The sequence below is a fragment of the Hibiscus syriacus genome, unplaced genomic scaffold (assembly GCF_006381635.1).
Source record: "Hibiscus syriacus cultivar Baekdansim isolate YM2019G1 unplaced genomic scaffold, ASM638163v2 tig00110733_pilon, whole genome shotgun sequence".
Taxonomy (NCBI): domain Eukaryota; kingdom Viridiplantae; phylum Streptophyta; class Magnoliopsida; order Malvales; family Malvaceae; genus Hibiscus; species Hibiscus syriacus.
The window spans coordinates 891,518-913,708 of NW_024062845.1; the positions used below are offsets into that span (position 1 = coordinate 891,518).

Below are 22,191 nucleotides of genomic sequence, written 5' to 3' on the forward strand. Positions count from 1 at the left end.
AGGAGAAGAGAACTTAGTTTTGGCGTGGTTGGAGAATGAATGGTCATTGAAGAGTCGAAAGGTAGCCGAAAAAAGGTAAAAACCGTGACCTCTTTACTGAGATCTACCCCAAGCGGTTGTTCATTTAGGGATTTAGTTAATAGTGTTGGCTTCAGTGTTTTGAGAGGAATCAAATGGGTTAGTTTTTAGGTCTCCGACCATTGCGGGTGGTGAACGAAGCGGTGGCTACGCGGTGAGGGCTAGTCAGAGAAGGTGGTCAGTTGTCTAGGAGAGTGGAGAGGATTTGATAGTTTTTTTTTTTTTTTTGTGTGAGAAATGTAAAATAAAAATGAGCAAAAAATGAAAGTTCGGGTTTAAAGGCCTGTTTTCGAATTTATGGTAAATCATGTTCTTCGTCCACCTGATTTACATTAATTTTAATTTTGTCCCTCTCTCTATATTGATTTTCTTATTGCTTCTAATTTGAGCCCTTATTTTCATTTCTTTGTAATCCAATCCCTAATAAATATAATTAATATTTATTTTCCTTTTTTATTTTTATTTTGTGTTTTATTTCAATATTTATATTGGTGACTAGATCATTTTAATTGTTTTACAGTATTTTTATTATGTCAAATACTATTTTAATACTCTAAAATTTTATTATTTTTGGTAAAAATACTCTGTAAGCAAAATTGGATCCATTATTTAATTGCCTAATTTTCAAATTTCGCGATCAAGACAACATGTACTTATGTTGGTACCGAAAGGGCAATACGAGGATGTTCATCCTTTCTCTTTTGTAATCGATTCCCGAATATGATAAATCTCTAATAAGACGTAGATTCGGTAAATAGGTAAGTATTAGATATCTTACCTACCTAATTCAAGAAGACTAGAGGCGATTCCACCATTTCATTTAAGTCAATATGTAATCCCAAACTACCCGAATAACCGTTGCGACAAACTAAGTGAAACGTTTCCTCTAAGTTTGGTCCAATTTAGACCCACTTTCATATTCATCACACGAATTCATTTTCTACCTCGAAAAGGAAAAATGAATTTAATTATGTTACTTCATGTATTTATTTTTAAAATATTTTAAATTAACTAAAATTAAACTTGTAATTAAGTTCATAAGAGACTTCGTCTTCCTTATCCTAGCAAAGAATGCTTGTTTTTAGGGGTGAGTGTTCGATCGAGTCGAGTCGAGTCAAAAAAATTTAGTTATTCGAGTTGACGAGTCTTATTTTACAACTCAAAGTTGACTTGAAATTTTTTCGAGTCAAGTCGAATTTTCGAGTTTGTGTTCAAATTTAATTATCAATATTTATAATATTATGATATTATTTGATTTCAATTTAAATAGTTTTTATGATCATATATATATATATATATAAATACATTTATGTGTGATTTTTTGCTATAAAAACACAATGCATGTATATTTATTTCATACGTGATATACATATATCATATAATTGAGGGACTCAACTTAAACTTAAAAATTTATCCACTAATTACTAAAATTTCGAGTTATTTGAGCTATTCGAGTTGTATTTTACAACTCGATTTGAATTTGAAATTTTTTCGAATTTGGTCGAGTTTATGAAATTACAACTCGAAGTCATTTCGAGTCGAGTTTTATCGAATTGAGTCGAATCGGTATTTCAAGTCAAGTCGAGTTTTGTTCACCCCTAGTTTTAGGGCTTTCAATATAATTATCAAAACACAACTATTTTCCATATAATGAAAATGTTGTATTACAAATCATTAGTGTCACTAATAGTTTTTTTATTGAGTCAAGTTAAAAATAAATTAGGAGAGAAGAATCACATTATCAGAGTTTGGACCTTAGTTATAACAGTGCCAAAAGGACATTAAACACGACTTGATGATAATTCGAGTTGAAACTTTTTTTTTTGCAAACAAATTCTAGTTAAAACTTTAAAATAAATAAATAAAGCTTTATTATATTGCTATTGGCAGGATATAATTGCGGGAAGAGCTGATATGTCATATGTATTGAAATGTCTTTTTCTCATCTACAAGTTTTTTTTAATGATTATTTATCCTTTCAACTTTTTTCTTTTACATATAATTTGGTCAAAATTTGCAAAACTTACAAAAAGATGCTATTGTGGTTAGTTTGGGACAAACTAACATTTAGAGGAAAAAAAACAAATAATGTAATGTACCTTTCAGGATTTTGTGCAATTAATATTTAGAGAAAAGCTCATTAATTATGTCTTTATTATGATAACAAATAATTATCTAGTGATTAATTGAACAAAATTAATGTAGTTGCGATTGTTTGTGGGTTTAGGGTTATTGAAGAGTAGACGGTAGGGGAAGGGTAGGCAATTAGTTAAAATAAATTTGGTAAAAAAATGCAAATAAGGAGCCTTAGGGGTGTGCAAAATTAGACCATTAATCGATGTCGATTAAAACATAATTCTCTAAAAAAAAATTACCCGGCCGGGTCGGGTACCCAACCCGACATTTCCCGGGTCGGGCCCGGGTCACAAAATCTAGTTTTTCCGGGTACCCGGTTATCCAAGTACCCGCTTACTTTTTATTTTTTTTTATTTTTTATATATAATTATATAAAATATAATGAATTATTTATATTATGGATTATTATATTTTGTATTTCGAACTTTTAAATTTTATGTTCGGATATTAGAGTATGTAATTCGAAGTTTCGAACATTATAATAAGAGTTGTGCACTATTGATTGGAATTAATTGATCTAGTCAGTTATTCGATAGTTTACCATTTTTTATTTAGGTGAAAAGTCACTGTTGGTGAAAGAACGATATAATTGATCTATGTTTTTCAGTGAAAAAAATAGGTCATGATGATGAAGAGTGTATAGAGCTTATGGAGGTTCTAACCCTTTCTCTTAGTTGTGTTGAGAGGTATTTATAGTGGTTCTAGTTTCGTGGTGTCAGACAGAGAATAATTATGGTTACTTGTAAGTTAGCATACTAAATAAATATAATCATTAGATCTTGAATTTTGTTTTGATTGATCATATGTGTGATCAGAGATCTTACTTATGTATTATGTTCGATGTGAGGATCTATGTCCGAAAGATATAGGTTCCTTGATAATTTCAGTAAGCGAAGAGGTATGTTTGAATACCTTGTTCGTAGATCATGTCTTATGGAGGTTAGGTATTTTCAAATATCATATCCAGAAGTATAACACACATCTATCTGATAATTTAAAAAAAAAGTTAACATCAATTAGGTAAATAAAAACTGAATATAGTTATCGAATTACCGTGCGTTACAACTAACATATATAAGATTATAGTATGGATATAGGATAAACAAAGTTTAGATCAATATAATTGTAAGACAAAGTTGCATTAACTACGATCTTACGATTTTATCCGAAACTCCTTTTATGTTCAATTTACAACCCCAAAGTAAGAGTAGCATTAAAGGTAGTGTAACTTTTACTAGCTATAGCTCTTCCAAAATTCAGACACGCCATCACCATACCCATGATGCAGTATTGGATTTACTTTATCTACTGTACTTGAAAATTTTCATGCATGATTCTTATTTCGTAGCCAAATTAACTGAGTTTTCTTTTTCGGAATTAAGTGATTGCTTGAATATCAGTAAATGCTTTACATTCAATATTCCAAGAGAAAGTGAGAGAGAGTTTCTTCACTCATTTCACACACACAAAAACAATACGTCTCATTATGCATCGAACGTTTATAATATTAATAAACTGATATAACTTACTGTATCATGGTCTCCTTTTCTCCGCCTCATTTATCAAATATGCATATTCCGATATCAAAATCTGAACTCAAATTCAAGAACTCATTCAATTTATTCCCTTCTTCACTACCACTACCCTGTAACAACAGCAATGCCATGTCTGAGTTGTTTATTGTCCGCATCGAAGTCATGGTATCTGTCTTCTTGGCTCAGCTGAGAAGCTACGAACTTGTCGAGGGTTCTCCAGTCAGTCACTTTCTCGGCACTGTTCCACATTGTCTTCTGCTTACGATCTTCTTCCTCCTTGTGATGAGTGTTATTGTATGATATTACTGATATGGAGCTTGCATTCTTTGTTAATGGCAGAGATGGGCTCTCTAGCTGAGGAAGCTGCACGAACTGATCCAAGTGGGCAAAGTTCAAAGTTTCTGGCTCGGTCTCTTGTTTAGACGAGAAATTTGGAGGTAAAAAACTCTGGGTTTGCCTTGACATGTAATCGACTGGATAAATCGCTGAGCTAATACCACTAGCTTCGTCATAGCTTGAATCTCACACTTCAATGTTCTTGGTTTTACCTGTTGTTTTTTTCTTAAATGCTCGACAGACAACCCAGCCTTCCTCCTACAACAGATTTAGAAGAACTTGTTAATAAACTGATAATAAAGATAAAAATAAAGGAACCATGCCAGAAAAGGAGCTAGGAGCTATGAAAAGTTATTTGGATCACTTTTTTGAAGTAGCGAAATCATGGTATGTTCATATTTCAGTAAATGGTCTTAGTATGGAAAGAAAAGGAAAAGTGATTCCATTCCTCATATAAGAAACGAATCCATGGCAGGTAGTAATGAATGCCTAACCCTTTCTTTGGTCACAAATACTTGAAAAAGGAAGTTTCAAATCAACAATAGTTGAATACTTGGTCAAGTGAGCCTGTCCAAAGCTACTCACATTGTTGGACGACCACGATAACAATTAGGGATGATCAAAGGATAATCGGGTAGTCATCATTTCAAAAATTTCAATTTATCATATATTTTAGATGATTTTTTGTATTTTTTTATTGATAATCTATCTTCCATCTCTAAAATTTGATGAGTTCATAATTTTCTAAAATTTTAAAAGGTCCCCTCATATAAAATCTCAATCCGTACATGTCTACCTGATAATATATATATATATATATATATATATATATATATATATATATATACATTCATTTCATTTTATTAACGTCCTGTTGACGAAGTAGAGAGGGATAGAAAGTGAAGATTAATGTAGAAATTGATTGAGAAAATAATACTAATATATATATAATCTACGCTTGCCTGTGGAGGTTTAATTTCGTGGGGTTCAAGTTGAACCTGTATGGAGGAAAAGTCAAACAATGGGGGCTTAGTTTTTCAACAAAGGAGCAGTTTTTTCAACAAAGGGGCACCAAATTCGGTGTTAATTTTTTATTAAAATAAAAATGGACAATTGTATTTTAGTGTCTGTATACTTTAGGGTATTTAAAAGATTAGTCCTTAAGCTTCAACTATAAATACCCTAACCCATTTAGTTTCAAAATTATCCCAAATCATTTCTTTCTCCCAATACTAAAGAGTTTAGAGAGTTTTCTTTTGAGTGTTTTGTAAACACATGTAAATTTTCTCTCTTTAGTAAAAGATCTGCAACAGTCCGAAGACGTAGGCAAAATTGGCTGAACTCCGTTATCAATTTCGGGTATTATTTTTCCGCATTTATTTCGCATTCTCACTAATTGGTTATAGGAAATTACTCGTTTATTTCCCAACAACTGGTATCATGAGCTTTTTGTTGTGAATTTTGTCAATTTTTTTGTGAGGAAACTATTCATGTGAATAGTGAATTTCATGAATAGTAAAATTTGGTCGGCGATATGAATTTGTCGACGGAGGTGTTCTAATACACGGTGGTTCGCAAGAATTGTCATAAACGATCCAAAAGAAGCCAGATTCGAGTGGGAGCGATGGTTGCAGACGAAGGGAAGATGAAAATTGAAAAGTTCGATGGTGCAGACTTTGGCTTTTGGAAGATACAGATTGAAGATTTTCTGTACCAGAAAAATCTATATCAACCTCTCTCAGGAAAGCAACCAGATGGCATTAAGAATGAAGACTGAGCTCTTCTCGACAGACAAGCCCTCGGAGTTATCCGACTGACGTTATCCCGCAATGTTGCTTTCAACATAGAAAAGGAAAAGACCATGGCAGGTCTTATAGCAGCTCTCTCCAGTATCTATGAGAAGCCATCGGCCTCAAACAAAGTTCACTTGATGAGGCGATTATTCAATTTGCGGATGACGGAAGGGGCATCAATGGTTCAACACCTAAATGAACTCAACACAATCACAACCCAGTTGAGTTCCGTGAAAATTTAATTCGATGATAAAGTTCGAGCTTTAATTCTCTTATCATCTCTACCAGACAGTTGGAATGCTACTGTTACAACAGTTAACAGCTCGTCGGGAAACAGTAAATTAAAATTCGATGATGTTCGGGATCTGGTATTGAGTGAAGAAATTCGACGGAGAGAATCGGGTGAAGCATCAAGCTCCTCAGCCTTGCACACGGAGTCTAGAGGGAGAACTTTATAAAGAAATCCAAATTGTGGCAGATCGAAATCAAGAACGGGAAAGAAAGTTTAACTGTTATAATTGTGGCAAGAATGGTCACTTTAAAAGAGATTGCCGAGCACCGAAGAAAGACACCGGCGCACAGGAATCTACCAACATGACAGAGAAGACATGTGATGCTATGATTCTAAGCGTCAACAGTCCGATTGAATCATGGATCTTGGATTCAGGGGCATCTTTTCACTCCACCCCATGCCAAGAAATCATGGAGAACTATGTCAGTGGTGATTTTGGGAAGATTCATCTAACTGATGATGAAACCTTGAAGATCATGGAAAAGGAGACATCCGATTAAAGTTGCCAAACTAGACCACCTGGAAGCTGAAAGGAGTGAGACATATTCCTGGCCTAAAAAGAAATTTGATTTCTGTAGGACAACTTGATGAAGAAGGATATAATACAACCTTTTCAGGCTATGAATGGAATATTACCAATGGAGCACTCGTCATTGCTCGTGGTAAGAAGACTGGTACTTCTATGTAACTTCAAATTTAGAGAATATCATTGCAGTAGCAGATGCTGATGGAAAATCAAACCTATGGCACCAAAGGCTTGGCCATATGAGCGAGAAAGAGATGAAGACACTTTTGTCAAAAGTGAAGCTGTCGGATCTAAAGAATATAGATGTCGGACTATGTGAGAATTGCATCTTTGGCAAACAAAAGAAAGTCAGTTTTGCAAAGATTGGCAAGACACCCAAGGCAGAAAAGTTGGTTCATACTGATGTATGGGGACCATCTCTAGTTCCATCTCTTGCAGCCTCACTATATTATGTCACCTTCATTGATGATTCTATAAGGAAGGTGTGGGTTTATTTTCTGAAGAAGAAATCAGAAGTCTTTGATACCTTCAGAAAATGGAAGGCCATAGTGGAAAATGAGACTGGTTTGAATTCAAGCGATTGAGGTCTGACAATGGAGGAGAGTACAAAAATAATAGATTCAGAGATTTTTACGCAAACAATGGGATCAAGACAGAGACAACATTTCCCATGACACCGTAACATAATGGCGTAGCAGAGCGCATGAACAGAACTCTGAATGAACGCGCAAAGCATGAGGATATATGCCGGCTTGCCCAAATTGCTATGCGTTAAAGCTATCAACACTGCAGCTTACCTGATCAACCGTGGGCTCTCAGTTCCCTTGGATGGTGGAATACCAGAGGAAGCTTGGAGCAAGAAAGAAATAAACCTTTCACACTTAAAAGTGTTTGGTTGTATTTCTTATGTACACATAAATTCTGCTGAAAGAAGTAAACTTGATGCCAGGTCCAACAAATGTGTCTTTGTTGGTTATGGTGGTGATGAGTTCGGTTACCGGTTTTGGGACTATGAAAATCGAAAGATCATTAGAAGCAGAGATGTCATTTTCAATGAGAATGTGATGTACAAAGATATGTCAATTGTAGAATCAAGTAGCTCCAATACTGAAGCTGAAACAAAGGAATTTGATGAGTTTGAGGAGATTTTTGGAAATGATATTCATATTAGTCCTGAATCAGTTCAAGAAGAACCAGACACACCAGAACTAAGACGCTCCTCCAGAATTCCTAAACCAACCCAGCGTTATTGCCTTCTTTGAACTACTTGTTGCTGACTGGCAGTGGTGAACCAGAGTGCTATGATGAAGCAATGCAGGTGGAGGATTCAGTCAAGTGAGAATCTTCCATGAAAGATTAGATGGACTGCTTATGTCAAATCAGACGTGGGAATTAGATGAATTACCACCAGGTAAAAAGCGCTCCATAACAAGTAGATTTACAATATCAAAGAAGAGCACGATGGGAGCAAACACTACAAAGCAAGATTGGTTGTCAAAGGTTTTCAGCAAAAAGAAGGTATTGACTACAATTAAATTTTCTCTCCAGTGTTGAAACTGTCTACAATCAGACTGGTGTTGAAAATTGTAGCTGCAGAGAATCTACATCTTGAGCAGTTAGATGTGAAGACAACTTTCCTTCATGGTGATTTGGAGAAAAAATCTATATGAGGTAGCCAGAAGGCTTCATAAAAGCAGACAATAAAAACCTGGTATGCAGGTTGAAGAAGAGCTTGTATAGTTTAAAACAAGTTCCTAGATAGTAGTACAAAAGTTCGATAGTTTCATAAGTAGCAGTGGTTTTACCAAATACCAAACAGATCATTGTTGCTACATCAAGAAGTTCGACAACAACTTCATTATTTTATTGTTGTACATTGATGACATGCTCGTTGCAGGCTCAGACATGCAAGAGATTATAAACTTGAAGCAAAAATTGTCGAAGTAGTTTGCAATGAAAGATCTGGGCGATGCAAAGTAGATTCTTGGGATGAGGATTAAGAGAGACACAAAGTCTGGGGAATTTGATGTTATCACAAGCTGAGTACATAAACAAAGTACTCTCCAGGTTCAACATGCAAGATGCTAAACCAGTAAGTACACCTTAGGTGTTCATTTTAGACTCTCCAAAGAATAGTCACCAAAAACGGAGGAAGAACGTGCACATATGGTGAACGTGTCGTATACCTCAGCAATTGGAAGTCTGATGTATGCCATGGTTTGTACTAGACCAGATATTGCTTATGCAGTGGGAGCTGTTAGCAGGTACATGAATAATCCAGGCAAGGTACATTGGGAAGAAGTCAAATGGATCCTCAGATATATGTGGGGTACTACAAACAAAAGCACTTTGTTTCAAAAGTGGAGCTACAATACTGACAGGCTATGTAGATGTTGACTTAGCCAGAAATATTGACATCGAAAGGAGCACTACAGGGTATGTCTATACTCTAGGAGGTACTGCAATGAGTTGAGTTTCTCAACTACAGAAGATAGTTGCTCTCTCCACAACTGAAGCAGAATATGTCGCTGTTACGGAAGCCAACAAGGAGATAGTTTGGCTCCAAAGTTTCTTGGAAGAGTTAGGCAAGAAATAAGAAAACAATGTCTTGTATTACACAATCAAAGTGTCATTCATCTAGCGAAGAATCCGTCTTTTCATTCCAGGACGAAGCACATACAATTGCGATATAATTTTCTCCGGTCTCTTCTGGAAGATGGGATTGTGAAACTTGAAAAGATTAGTGGAGCTCAAAATCCAGTAGACATGTTAACAAAGACGATTACTACGGACAAACTGAAGTTGTGTTCAGCTTCAGTTGGTGTGCTAGAATAACAAGACTAGAAATGTTGTTGCATTGATCGAGGTGTGAAGACATATTAAAATCAGTCTTCAAGTGAGAGATTGTTAGAGGAAAAGTCAAACAATAGGGGCTTAGTTTTTCAATAATTTCAACAAAGGGGCACCGAATTCGGTGCCCTAATTTTTTATTGAAAATGAAAATGGGGCAATTGTATTTTAGTCCCTGCATATTTTAGGGTATTTATAAGATTAGTCCTTAAGCTTCAACTATAAATACCCTAACTCATTTAGCTTCAAAATCATCCCAAATCATTTCTTTCTCCCAATACTAAAGAGTTTAGAGAGTTTTCTTTTGAGTTGTGAGTGTTTTGTAAACACGTGTAAATTTTCTCTCTTTAGTAAAAGATCTGCAGCAGTCCGGAGACGTAGACAAAATTGACTGAACTCCGTTATCAATTTCGGGTATTATTTTCCTACTTTTATTTCGCATTCTCACTAATCTGGTTATAGGAAATTACTCGTTTATTTCCCAACACTGTATTCGTGCATGATCCAGTCAGTTTTGTGGCCATTAGGAGCCCTTCCCTTGTAGAAAACAAGAGTCTTCCTCATGCCAATCAACTTTGATTTATCATACACTGCCTTGTCCCTCCCTGTTGCTTTCCAAAAACCAGCCATGGTTGCTCTATTAGTCTTTGTCCCCGTTGGATACTTCTTATCCTTGTGGCTGAAGAAATACCATTCGCTTTGCTCCTCGTATCCGATCCGACATCTCTCTATACCATCATCATCATAACCATTATTTAGATCTTGTAAACACGTATGTTATCAAAACAAAGATATTTGGATTATGTAAATCAATATACACCATCTGCATCAGTGTCTAGGGTTATTAAGTTTTCATGTAACTGTGGATCTTAACCCAGAGAGCAACGTTGCGAAATTAAACCCTAAACACGACAAAGAAGGAAAATAAGAAGAAAACCTTGAAGATCCCATGGTTCGATCCTATAGAGATCGATGTTTCTGATGACATCAAGATCAATCTTCTGCGATGCAACCTTCTTCCTCAGATAATAACCAACAAGCTCCTCTTCGGTCGGGTGGAACCGGAAGCCAGGTGGGACACTGATTTCATTATACTTGTTGTTGCTTCTGCGTCGTATTCACCACACACTATATTAGTAGACTATCTCTGTACCTCTCTTTTTATTTATATCATCTTCAAATCATAAGCAATAAATGAAGTTAAAAAAGAGTTGAGAAACTAGAAACCAAAGACAATTTTCAAAGAAGAGAAAAGAAAGTTGAAAGCAAAATTCTGAACAACTCTACAACTAAAAAGGTGACAAGTATTATCATAATCATCAACTAGGCTAGCTGAGCAACACTCATCACCATGTTTATTATCTCTCTCTCCAAAATGAAATTAAAATTACCATGCCTTATAAAAAACAAAACCCATTATTTCCAAGACATTAATGATATTTTATTAAGGGAAGAGTTGAAAGAAAGGGGGAAATGGAATCATGAGAGAAGTTGGAACATAGCTCTCTCTCTTTCAAGGGGAAACGGGACAGCTAGAGGTTTGAGCTAATGATGTTGTCATGTGTTGGTGAATGGTGGAAATGATGCATCAACAACGGGGTTTCCATTCACAAAATATAAAAATTAATTTACAAAACAAAAAAGGGTAATTCAACCTAGTCAACAAAAAGTTTTACTAAAAGGGTTGAAACGAACAGAAATTACTTTTTAAATTAAAATTAAAGAATGTTAGAATAAACACGTTTGAGTTAGGGATCAGAAAAGAGCAAGCGTTTGTTCGAAAGTGAAAAAACGAAAGGTTTTTGGAGATAAAAAGAGAGCACCCGTTTCCATTGGATCAAGGTCTGAAAAAGAGCAAGAACATAAAAACTATAAAGAGGAAAGCAGTGTTGATGAGGACACTTGCTGTAACTTTGTCTCTTTGTCGACAATGTTCACAGCAGCACGGGCGGGACCTTTTCTTCTTTCATATACACTGATTATGAGAGCAAAATGAATAACAGAAATAATGCAAGCTTACCCAAATGAAAAAAAAAACGTGGCTTTGCCTCCAATTCTCAAATGAAAATAAATGGTTCCAAAACTGGGTTTCAATAAATTTCTTTTCTCAGCAAGATTTACTAAAAAGAACTTCCATTTCCACAGAAAAGGAAAGTTCAGCAGAATGTTTTTATACAAGTGCGGTTGGTGGGTATGTGTTAGAATGTTCAAATGACGAAAAACTAATAAATGTTTTCAACAAACACCTCACCAAATTCTAGTCTTCCATGTAATTATAAGGTGGCTTCTTTTGCTCTAACCAAATAATGTAAAAAAATAGAATTTAAAGAGAAGCTTACATTTCACAGTTAGAATAGAGAAGCTTGAAAAGAAAATATGATTTATTTTATGATGAAAATGCAAAAGCTTACCTCTAGGTAATGGTGGAGTTAGAAATGAAGAAGAAGAATGTGCGTAAAGAATTGAAAGACAAAAGAGAGAGGGAAATGAAGAGTAAATATAAAAGGGAAGTGGGAGGGAGAACCGCTGGATTAGATTGCGGATGGGGTGATGGGTGTCCCCCGTTGCTTACGTTAATGCCTCATTTCCTTTCGTCTCTTTTACACCTTTCATTATACTTTCCTTATTCATCTTAACATGTTAGCCTGAAGTCAGTATATTGTTTCAATCTCTGAGTTTATCTGTTTATTTAATAAGGGAATGCAGAAATGCATCCAGAAATATTTTACGGTGCATATTTATTAATAATAGAAAATTTTCAGATAAGGTGATAAAAATAAAATTTTAAGAGGGACATATTCGATAAAATAAATAACTAACTATAAATAAATTTATACTCAAAATTAATATATGTCCAGTATGGAGAGTACATACATCCACTCTTAAAGAGAAATTATTATATGAATCATTTTCACCATATCATCAATGATCCTAACTTATTAAAAACTTTTACATCAATTTTATTTCCATGTCATTTACACATAATAAAATTAATTAATTAAAATGTTGCCAAAATTACAAACCTACCGCTTTGATAGCCCTTTCCTTTCTTTTAATCTTTTACCGTTACATTAATTAAAATTAAACCCTAAATCATAAATCTTACATCTTAAACCATAAACCCTACAACATCAAATCTTAAACCCTAAAACATTAAAACCTTACCTCTTAAATCCTAAATCATAAAACCTAAAATAGAATCCTAAACCCCAAAATAGAGCTAAAAATAAAATATTAAAAAATATTACAACAATAAGAAATAATTCTTTAAGGAAAAAATAATTTTAATTAATGCAAAGGTAAAGAATTAAAATAAAGGAAATGACTAAATACAGCATGTTTGGTGTCATTTTAGCAGCATTTTAATTGATATTTTCTAATGTGTAAATGATATAAAAATAAATATTAATGTGAAAAAATTTAATAGGTCGAGACCATTGATGACATGATAAGAAAGATTTATGTAATAATTTTTCGCTCCTAGGTAGGGGGAGGGGTTGTATAGAAATCAAATCTGAAACCGGTGTAAATCTATGATTGATTTCAGTGCAAAAATGTTAAGGTAGGTTGTAATCTTAATTAGATAATTTAATACTGAAATTTAGATACGATATTATCGAAATAACAATAAAAAATTTCGAATATAAATTAGAAGATTTTTTTTTTTGGTTGGAAAAGGCACTAGGTAACTAAACTAACATTGGCCTCTCGGCATTCAGCCTGCCGTCTAACCCTTCTGGTGGTTGGTGAAATACTTGTAAGCCATTAGTGAGTGTCCATGCATGTTTGGTGATGAGATCAGCTACCTTGTTCATTTGTCTTGGAATATGCGTGATCTTGATCGTCCAGTCTTGCTGTTTAAGCTTATCAATACGCTGGAGGATTGTGAGCTGTCTATCCCTTAGGTTTCCCTCATTCAGTAGCTTGATTGCTTCACTATTATCCGATTCTATTACTATCAGCTTCTCTCCCGATTCCCATGCCAACCGTAGCCCTTCTAATATCCCCCATAGTTCTGCTTCTAGTGTGGAACAAAAGCCAATCTTCTTAGCATAACCCCATTTCCACTCTCCTTTTATATTCCTTGCCACACCTCTGCATATGGCTTCGCCTGAGTTGTTGTTCCTGGCACCGTCAGTGTTAATTTTGGCTCAAAGATGTTCTGGTGGTTGCCACCTCATAAGTCTTCCATTGTAGTGTTTAGTCCTTTTAATGGGTCGTTTCTTGAATTGATAATTTCTTGCGCAACTCTCTTACCTTTGTCCAGGATTGATTCGTTCCCTATGAGATCAGGGTTGAAAATACCTTTTTTTTCTCGACAATTATAATTTTTATTAAAATGCCAAAGTGCTAAGTCAAAGGAGAATGCCTCATTAAAAACCTCCCTAATTCCAAATAGAGAAAAAGAGTACATTCTCCCCGACAGAACAGAACAAAGTCAACACGAAACAACAATATCGACCAATCAAATAACATCCCAACCTATCACTATCACTCCTAATACAAAGAAAGCACCTAAGAACACAATAATCCAAATTGACTGCTCACCTAACCACTAACTGCTACAGAAAACTTGGAAGAAACTCCTGTCAAACCATTACTTGAATTTGTAAGAGTCACAAACTAGACCAGATTGAAAGCACACTGTGTCCTAGCTTGATTGAGCGAGAACATCAACTTCACCAAAGAACCAAAACACCTGGGAAAACCAAGGCGATGACAGGTCCAAGACGAAATGTCGACAGACTTATTCCTACATGTAGACTCCTCTCCCACTTTTGTCAATCCTACCCATGTCAGATTAGGTTTCTTCTAACACTGCTTCTTTAGATCTTCCACATAATCACCAGCAATAGCATGCTCAAGGCCCTATTTTGGAAGACTAGCTAGAGCCTGCTTCTATAGCCGAATGGTAATGGCCTTGTGCTACCAAGTAAAGTACATGAACTCCACATTCTTCACCTCGATATATTCTTCATAAATGAATATGCTATGTTTGAAAAAGAATTCAAACCATGCCTCCTCATAATTCTTGTCTTCCCTAACCATAACCTCACCACATAGAATGAACACATGCTCACCTTTGCACTTTGCTCTATCCATGGAATTGGCCGCAAGATAACATACTTTTGAAATATTCGATTCCACCTCCGCCACAACGAGCATGTAACCCCCTAGACCCGACCTGAACGTTATGCCCAAATCTAGGCGGTTACATATCTTATTCAGAAATTTCTTTTCATATTTAAAATAACGTTTAATTCCATATACAATATAATATGAAATTAGTCACAAGAAAGGTTCATACGATAAACGTCCATATATCAATATGTACATGTATCAGAAAAATCATATAAAACGTATACATAGAAAAATACCGGTAATACATATATATTGAGACGGAAGCAAAAACAAGTGTCACCAAAGTATAATAAAAGGTATATAGATATATATATAACGGTACATAAATAGGAGTAGTCAGTCCTCCTGATGCCATGTCTGCTAGCCTACGGTCTACTACTATCTGAAAAGGTTAAAATTTACAAAATGAGCTAAAAAGCCAGTGAGCTCTTTACGATGTATAAAAACATACAAATAAAATGCTTCAATAAAATCAGTTTATCAAACATTTTTAAAAATATGAACACTACCTCCATCTGATCACCATAATGTGTAGGTTCCCCATAACCATACACCTACCTGTACACCTGGTAAGGGCCTTATACACACAACATAAGGACCTGCGATAAGACTTACCCTGTGTACAAAGCAGAGGAGCCTACGATAAGGACTTACCCTGAGTACAAAGCTGAGGAGCTTGCAGTAAGGACTTACCCTGAGCACAAAGATAAGGAACCTATGGTAAGGACTTACCCTGAGCACAAAGCGGAGGAGCCTACGATAAGGTCTTACAAGTCATAGACTAGGCCTGATATACTTCCTTTAATAATACCCAATGACAGTAATAACATGTATGTATTCGAGTGAAAATGATAGTTTAATCCATTAAGACATGAAAATATTCCAGACTCAGAAATCAGATACATAAATACAGAAATGAGAGATCATATTTGAAATGTACAATAAATCATATCAGATAAACAATATTCAGAAAGTCAAGTATCGTGTCGTAAAATTATTGAGTATTATCAGAAATCTAAAACAGTTCAGATGAATAGTTTAAAACAACAATCTAACACCATCAGTTAACACACCTGTATCGGTCTGAGTAGTCTAATAAGGAAGCCTACTACTGAGTCTTCCGATCACGATCAACGACAACGCTAGATCATATGAATCGAAAAATCTATATCGAAATCTTAATATGAATAATAATAACCTTTATTTAAACAATTTACAAATACCTACGAGTAATTGTCGAGGAATACGAATCATGCAGATCTAACGAATGAGAAGCACTAGATCTAACCGATCCTCAATCGGGTGAAATACGAGTACCTTCATAAAAATATATTCTCGGGTGAAATGGAGGTTTTCAAAAAAGTTAACGCCGGTCAACGGTCAATGGTCAATCAACAGTTGACTGGTTTGATTCAGGTCGGGTCGAAATGGGTCGGTCGGAAGACGGGTCGGGTCGGCCCATTATCAAACAGCCCACATGCGGTTGAAAGGTTGAAATTCCCCACGCAGGGGCGATACGTGAAGCGCATAAGAAGGATTCGGAAGTCAAAAAAATTACGAAAAAATTATCACTTACATTTTTAGAGGTTTTGAGACACTTACCAAGCTCGGTTCGCAGCAGTGAATGGCGGAGAGCTTGATTTCAAAATGTCAAAAACTTTATATTCCTCACTCTCACAAGATGACGACAACGGAGACAAGATATACACGGTGGACTCGGTACAACGCAAGAACACGATGGTGCGGGAGGATAAAAAACGGAGAAATGGTCTGTGACAAAACGTTGATCGAAGGTTTCCTTATAACTGACGAAAAGTTGAAGAGAGAGAGAAAATGAGTTTCCAAAAATAAAAACTGATGATTTTTGTGGTTTCAAACCCAACCAAAAAAAAAATGTGTAAATTATACTCTAGGTCCTCTAGTTTTTTATACTTTCTAAATTTGGATTTAAATTTAATTAAAATTTCACTTTGGCCCCCAAATTTAGTTAAAATTCTAATTTAGTCATCGAAGAATTTTAAGAAATTTTTTAGCCCCAAGTTGGGGTGTGACAACTCTCCCCCTTAAAAGAAATTTCATCCTCGAAATTTACGTGATGGAAATAGATGCGGAAACTGAGCCTTCATTGACTCCAAAGTCGCCCAAGTAGCTTCTGAGGTGCCACGGTTACTCTATTGAACTTTGACCATTGAAATATTCTTATTCCGAAGAACTTTCTCATCCCAATCTAAAATCTGAACGGGCTCCTCCTCATAAGACAAATCAGGTCTGGACTCTACCTCCTCAATCTGAATGATATGATCTGGATCTGGATGATATCGCCTCAACATATATGAAAAACATCATGAATGTGACTAAACTGGGGGGGAACTCAAGTTGATAATCAACAAGTCTGACTCTCTTCAGAATACGATATGTCTCAATAAATCTCGGGCTCAATTTACCCTTACGTTCAATCTCAACACTTTCTTCCATGGAGATACTTTCAGAAAGACCTGATCCCCAACCTCAAACTCGATATCTTTCTATTGCTGATCTGTATAAAATTATTCCTATCAAACGCCTCTCTCAGGCGATCAGGATCAATCTGAGAGTATCTTCAGTCTATCGAAATAGCTCTAGACCCAAAATCTTCTTATCATGTAACTTGGTCCAACAAATAGGAGTACGACATCGATGTCCATCTAGAGTCTCATACGGTGCCATTAGAATACTTGCCTGGTAACTGTTATTGTAAGTGAACTCGGTTAAAGGTAAGAAATATTTTCAACTACCATGAAAGTCAATCACACAACCCCGTAGCATATCCTCTAGCACCTAAATCACTCGCTCAGACTGACCATAAGTCTACGGGTGGAAAGATGAACTGAAATTCAAACGAGTACCTAGAGCCTCATGCAAAGCCTTCCAGAATCGAGAAGTAAACTTCGGATCTTGGTCGGAGATAATGAACAATGGAACATCGTAGAGTATAATGATCTCATATATATACAATTTAGCCAACTTGTTCAAAGAATAATTAACCCGAACAGGAATAAAATGAGCTGGCTTGGTGAGTCGATCCACAATCACCTAAACATAATCCTTTTTTGAATGAGTCAGAGGAAGACCAGTAATTAAGTCCATCGTAATACGCTCCTACTTCCACTTAGGAATCTTAATAGACTGTAATAGTCTCGACGGATGTTGGTGCTCTTCCTTAACTTGTTGACAAGTCAGACACATCACCATAAATATGAAATATCATTCTTCATGCCACTCTAAATGTATCACTCCTTGAGATTCTTATACATTTTCCCCACCAGGATGCATGGCATAAGGACTACTATGAGCATTCTGAAGAATATATTGTCTTAACTCATCATCTTTAGGGATGCAGTAATAGCCATGAAAGCATAGAATGTCATCCTGATCAAAAGTATACTTTGAACTCGTTCCCTGCCCAATCATGGGAAGTAAGGAGCTAATACAAGTTTCTTGGCCTTAATCTCATTGGATAAAGTAGGTTTAACCTGTAACTCTGCTAACATGTTACCGTCATCAAACAAACTTAAACTGGAAAACAAGGTTCTCATATCGGATATTTCCTTGTAGCTCAAGCTGTCGACCACAATATTAGCCTTCACTGGATGATACTCTATCTCACAATCATAATCATTTAGAAGCTCCAACTAGTGAAACTGTCTCAAATTCAACTCTTTTTTAGTAAGAGATACTTCAAACTTTTATGATCGGTATATATATAACACTTTTCTCCGCAGAGATAGTGTTTCCAGATCTTCAAAGAAAAAACCACGGAAGCTAACTCCTGATCATGAGTAGGATAGTTGTGCTCATGCGGCTTTAACTGACGTGATGCATAAGCGAAAACCTTCCCATCTTGCATCAAAACACATCCTAATCCAGAGTGAGAAGCATCACTATAGACAGAAAAATCCTTCCAAGACTCAGGTTGAATCAACACTGGGGCTTGAGTCAAAAAGTCTTTAGTTTATCAAAGGTAGCGTGTTGGTCCTCAGACCAGACAAATAGAACATCTTTCCTTAACAATTTCATTAGAAGAGCTACAAAAATGGAGAACCCCTCAACGAAACGACAGTAATAACCAGCTAAGCCCAAGAAATTATATTTCTAAGACGTTATTGGGTTGCTTCCAGTTAAAATAACCTCCACTTTACTCAGATCTACCCAGATATCCTCAACAAAAACGATATACCCAAGAAAGTCACTTTGCTGAGTCATAACTCACACTTGCTCAACTTGGCGTATAACTTGTTTTCCCTCAGAGTCTGAAGAAGAATCCTTAAATGCCCATCATGTTCTACTTCAGTTTGAGAATACACCAGTATGTCATCGATGAACAAAACTACAAATTGGTCCAAGTAAGGTCGAAACATCTGATTCATCAGATCTATGAAATCTACATGGGCATTAGTTAACCCAAATGGTATCACTAAAAACTTGTAATGTCCATATCGAGTACGTAAAATAGTTTTTGAGACATTAGAATCTTTCACCTTGAGTTGGTAATAACCAGACCTCAAGTCTATCTTTAAAAAGATAGAAGCCCCTCGAAACTGGTCAAACAGATCATTGATCCTAGGAAGAGGATATTTGTTTTTAATCTTGTTCTTGTTCAGTTTCCTATAATCAATACAAAGTCTCAATGTCTCATCTTTCTTCTTGACAAAGAGAACTAGGGCTTACCACGGTGAAACATTAGGTCGAATGAATCCCCTATCCAACAACCCTTGGAGTTGGACTTTCAGTTCCTTAAGCTTATTTGGGGTCATACGGTAAGGAGACATCGAAACCATAGTGGAACCAAAATAGACTTTAGCCTCAAAATCAACTTCTCTATCCGGCGACAATCCAGACAACTCTTCAGAAAAACATCAGGAAATTCATTAACAATCATGATGCCTTCAATGTTAGATTGGAACTCCTAGTATCTAGAATATAAGCAAGAAATGCCTTAGAACCCTTTCTGGTCATCTTCTCAACTACCAAAGCAGACAAAACAATCGTCAGGAATCCATGATGTTCCCCGTTCATCACAATCTTTGGTTATCCAAAGCCTTCAGAATAACTCTTTTGTTTCACAATCGAGATTAACTCGATGCTGGTTAACCAATTCATGCCAAGAATCAAGTTAAACTCCTCCAAAGATAACTCCATCAGGTCGACCAAAAGATCTCCCCATGGATATCTATAGACACCCTTTAAAAATACGATCTAACTCTATGGACTGACCTACGAACTTTGAATTGTCACCAAACTCTTATTATTCTCAACCGAGATATTATGACCCTTAGAAATAGAATCTGACATATAGGAATAGGTAGAACCATTATCAAATAATACAAAATAGGAAACTAAATAAATAGTAACAATACATGCAATCACATCAGGCTCATCGTGATACTGTCGATGTCTAGCAGCGTAAACCAACACATGTTGTCTGGCCTCAAATTGGATAGACCTCTACTCTGAGAAGCTCAGCCTCTACTAGCCGATCTCAATGCTTTCTCCTGGATACGACCCTCTTCTGGAGTTTGAACTATACTATGAGTACAATCGGGAGCTGGGTCTGGACAATCCCTTAGAAGATGGTTACCAAAACCACATCTAAAAAAGTACCCAACTTCTTATGCATTCACCAAAATGACGTCTCCCACAGTGCTCACATGACGACAAAGGTTACGATCCAAAAGAACCACCCTGAATAGAAGGCATCATAGTTGAAAAACTTGACGCCAAATGCCTGATACTCATACCTCTTCTTTGAAAAGACTCACATATGCCTCTCTTGCTGGGGCGTGCAGAAGAGTCAACAGAACCAGAAGGCCTCTTGAATCAGTCTCGATCTAGGTCTTTATCTCTCCTATGCTCCATACCTACTCGCTTTATCTCCGCAGAGGTCTTGGTTATCTCAACCAAGGCATTAAATTTCATCTCCCGGTGAATAGCAACTCGAATCCTGATCTCATATATGAGTCCATTCTCAAACCTCAAGCACCGATCTAATTCAGTATCAACAAGTACAGTAGCATAACGGCTTAACCTAATAAACTCAATCTCATAATCCATTACAAACATATCTCCTGCTCCAAATTTTGAAACTCCTAGCATCACTCCTGCAAGTATCTCTATCCTATGTAGCGACTCCAAAAATGTGCCTTGAAAAGATCCTAAGTCAACTGATTTCCCGAAATACTACAAAAATTGATTGCCACCACTTAAAACTATCTTTCTTCATCATAACTAGGGCCATCTTTAACTTTTCTCATGCCTCAGGTCCATCTCATCCATAATCCTCTATGTATCCTCTAACCAATACTCAGCGTTAGTCGGAGGTCCACCAGTAATGCCCTCGAATGGAACTACCCAGCAGTTACCAAAGACTTCGAAATCTCAACCGCATACATATTACCAGGGACTTTAGTATTCTCCTAAAAATACGAAAGACAACTCTATTAATGGCATCCTCATCCATATCAATGTCCTCGTCCTCAGTGATGGAAGGATCTCTCGTAGTTGTAATCGGATCATCTCTTGGAATAGGTGGATCTATATGCGGAATAGGAGAATCTCACGGTGACATCAGATCGTCTATAGTAGCAGAAGACTGAGTCGTTCACCCTCGACCACAGCTACGATCTGGCCTATGACCTATAGCAGCACTCATCGGATAAATATACCAGGCTCTACAGAAAGAATTTGAACCTAAGTTAGATTAGCATCTTGAATCTCAACCCATGAAATAAGGTAACATGTTTTTTGAAAATATAAAAAATATCTTAAAAATCTAGATTTTAAGACTTATTCATAGTCCTAGTGTTTAAAACCGAAAGCTTGATACCACCAAGTGTAACCCCTAAACCCAGTCTGAACGTTATGCCTAAATCTAGGCGGTTGCATATCTTACTTAGAAATTTCTTTTTATATTTAAAATAACGTTTAAATTCATATACGGTATAATATAAAATTAGTCATAAGAAAGATTCATATGATAAACGTCAATATATCAATATATACATTTATTAGAAAAATAATATAAAGCATATACATAGCAAAATACCAGTAATACATATATATCGAGACAGAAACAAAATTAAGTTTCACCAAAGTATAACAAAAGGTATATAGAGATATATAGTGGTACAAAAATAGGAGTAGTCGGTCCTCCTATTCCAAGTTTGCTAACCTACGGTTTACTATTAACTGAAAATGTTAAAATTTAGAAAATGAGCTAAAAATCCAGTGTGCTCCTTACGGTTTATAAAAACATATATAAAAATACTTCAATAAAATTAGTTTATCAAACATGTTTTAAAAATATGAACACTACCTCCATCTGATCACTAGAATGTGCAGGTTCCCCAGATCCATATGCCCACATGTACACCCAGTAAGGGCTTTATGCACACAACATAAGGATCTACGGTAAGGACTTACCCTGTGCACAAAGAATAGAGCATGCGGTAAGGACTTACCATGAGC

General features: G+C 35.9%; 1 pseudogene; it reads right to left on the reverse strand.

The window, feature by feature from the left end:
* Positions 1 to 3,769: 3,769 nt before the first annotated feature.
* LOC120139243 lies at positions 3,770 to 14,649 on the reverse strand (annotated as a pseudogene).
* Positions 14,650 to 22,191: the final 7,542 nt, after the last annotated feature.